Source organism: Budorcas taxicolor, chromosome 13, assembly GCF_023091745.1.
Source record: "Budorcas taxicolor isolate Tak-1 chromosome 13, Takin1.1, whole genome shotgun sequence".
NCBI classification, from domain to species: Eukaryota; Metazoa; Chordata; class Mammalia; order Artiodactyla; family Bovidae; genus Budorcas; species Budorcas taxicolor.
This window is the reverse complement of record NC_068922.1, coordinates 30496734-30499304: the sequence shown is the minus strand read 5'-3', so window position 1 is coordinate 30499304 and position 2571 is coordinate 30496734. Positions and strand designations below refer to the sequence as shown.

The 2571-nt window shown below is 43.7% G+C and overlaps 1 non-coding gene across 1 annotated transcript; it reads right to left on the bottom strand.

The window, feature by feature from the left end:
• Positions 1-2103: 2103 nt before the first annotated feature.
• TRNAG-CCC (transfer RNA glycine (anticodon CCC)) lies at positions 2104-2176 on the bottom strand. Its single transcript has one exon. It is a non-coding gene; the product is annotated as a tRNA-Gly (tRNA).
• Between the last annotated feature and the right edge of the window lie 395 nt (positions 2177-2571).

Genomic DNA, 2571 nt, shown 5'->3' with positions numbered 1-2571 from the left:
GTGCTCTGAAGCTCAAGCCGCAGATTTTGTAATTTAATGGAAATTGGCTTTGATTTTGAGACCCAGAGATTCCTGGTACTTTCAAACTACAGCATCTGCATTTCCACAGCTATAACCTTTGAAAGGCTAAAGATCAGAAACTTATGAGCAGGCTTAGCAGGACTGTGGATATCTCCTGGGCTTTCTGAACGTTCAAACCATGTGTAAGATACCATTTGGACATAGGTACGGGCCCATAATTCTCAGTCTTTCTCTCTCCTTTTTTTCTCTCTCTTCCCCCTTTTACTCTCTCCATCTCCACCCCTCCCCCATCTCCCTCCCTTCTTCTCTTTCTCTCTCTGTAACATACTTCAAAATGCACTTTTTTGAGTACTGTATCCCATTTATTTTGTCCTCATGCTGCTTATATTCAAGGTTTTCTATTTCTAGAACTTCTGAGACGTAAGTTACACGTTGGCACTTTAAGAGGCCCTGGTTAACCCCCAGTTAAGGAGAAGGTAGGAAGAAGCAGGAGAACAGCTGAAACCAATGAGTACTATCCACAGAGTACCCAAGGCCAGTTTGGGTTTGCACGCGCTGTGTGTAGCTGGTTCCTGTGTTACTCTTCAGTTTTTTTCCCTGCCTATCATAAATTTTGGTGCAAACTCTAGCTTGGTCTTGTGTCTCTGGATCCTTCATGGCCGGCAGCAGTGGTGTGGGGGCAATAATCCCGCAAGCCAACAGCAAGGCACATATTGAAGAGCCTTGAAGGAGTGGTTCCTGGGCTGCACAAGAGGAGATCGCTAGGAAGAGATGCAGAAATCTTTGGAGCTTTGAAGGTGGGCAAATTTCTAGAAATTAGGAGGTATAACCTTGTTTTGTTGTCACAGGCCATTGAGGCTGGAGATTTTTAGTCTAGATATTATTTCCTTCTTCTTCCCCAAATTCCTCTACTGTATATTTGGAAAAGAGTTTGTTATCAACTCCCTCTCGAATTTCACTAAACATGAGTTCATAATTTCCCTGAGGTCACGACGCAGACCGGGAAGGCAAACTTTCTTGCTTGAGGTGCCATGGGCTGGCTCTCACGCCTACAACTTTGGTAAATCCTTCCTAACAGTTAGAAGGGCGTTGGGAATGTGTGGACAGGTCCCATGGAATTGGGGCTACCATATGCTTTTCCAAATTCTCCCCCTGTGTTTTGCAATCACATCAAACTGCTGTTCATTTCAGGACTGAGGATGCAATGTTCTGGGAGGCAGTGTCCTCAGCTCCCCGTGGGTGAGTTGCCACAGATCACAAATAGCACAGCTGATGTTAATGGTTGTGTATCACCCTGTGGCTTCTCAAATAGCCTGCAAAGTTGGCAGGCGAGCTCTTGAGCACGCAGAGGTTCTGCGCTCCATTGTATTAAAACATTAACAGCATATACTTCGGTGGTTTCAGGCTGGTTCAAATATCTGAACACTTGAAAGTTTAGGGGTGTGGGAGGCCATGAAATATTGACATGTAGTTCTGCCGAGAGGATTGGGAACAAAAATAGAACCACAGAACATGTGTGCTCTCTAAAAGCATTGCCCGAGTGCCCATGAAATAACAAGTTGAACCTGGCCCTTTTCCAAGGTTTTGGTTAACTTTCTTTCACTGCTTATTTATTGATTTAATTCTGGTCCCACTTGTTATCAGTAGTGGTCATGGGCACCAACTGCTGAAGAAAGTTCATGAAAGAAAAACTCAAGTGAGAATTTTCTATACACATACATTTTTTTTTTCTTTCTGTGAATAAGGAGATTACCACTACTTGATTTTTCTGGAAAAATAGAACATTACAGTCTAGCTCTAAGAGGGTGTATTTTGTAGCCATTGCTGTTGGATCAAGTATAAGAAAATTTGACTTTAGGAGTGTGTGATAATACAGAGGTCAGTTTGAATTTTATAATCTTTTTCTTAGGATCTAAATGGTTTGCTAAAGTTCCAAATGTTTGGCTAAATAATGGTGTTAATAGCAAGAGTGAAAGGGAAATTCTTAACTTGTTTAAGATACTAAATTCTCCAAGCACTTTAGCTTCTTTTTCTTCTTTAAATATTTATTTGTTTGGGTTTAGTTGTGGTATGTGGATCTCGTTCCCTGACCGGGAATCAAACCCAGGCCCCCTGCATTGGGAGTGCAGAGTCTTATTCATTAGACCACCAGGGAAGTCCCTTTCAAGCACTTGAGATGTCATTACATACATCATTTGCAAGCTGTTTCCTCAAACATCTTATTTGTCAATTGCTACGCTTTGGAAAGCTATGCTAAGCTCCACTGTCTCTTTGCAGTGTCCTCTTTCTCTGCCTCCTCTTCCCCTCCCCCTGCTCAGAAGAATCACTACTCAAAACCCAGGGCTTCTCAGAAGCCCATCTGAAAACTGTCTGCTGCTGCTGCTGCTGCTGCTGCTAAGTCGCTTCAATCGTGTCCGACTCTGTGCAACCCCATGGATGGCAGCCCACCAGGTTCCCCCATCCCTGGGATTCTCCAGGCAAGAATACTGGAGTGGGTCGCCAGTGCCCTCCCCAGAAAACCGCCTCAGTTCAGTTCAGTCGCTCAGTCTT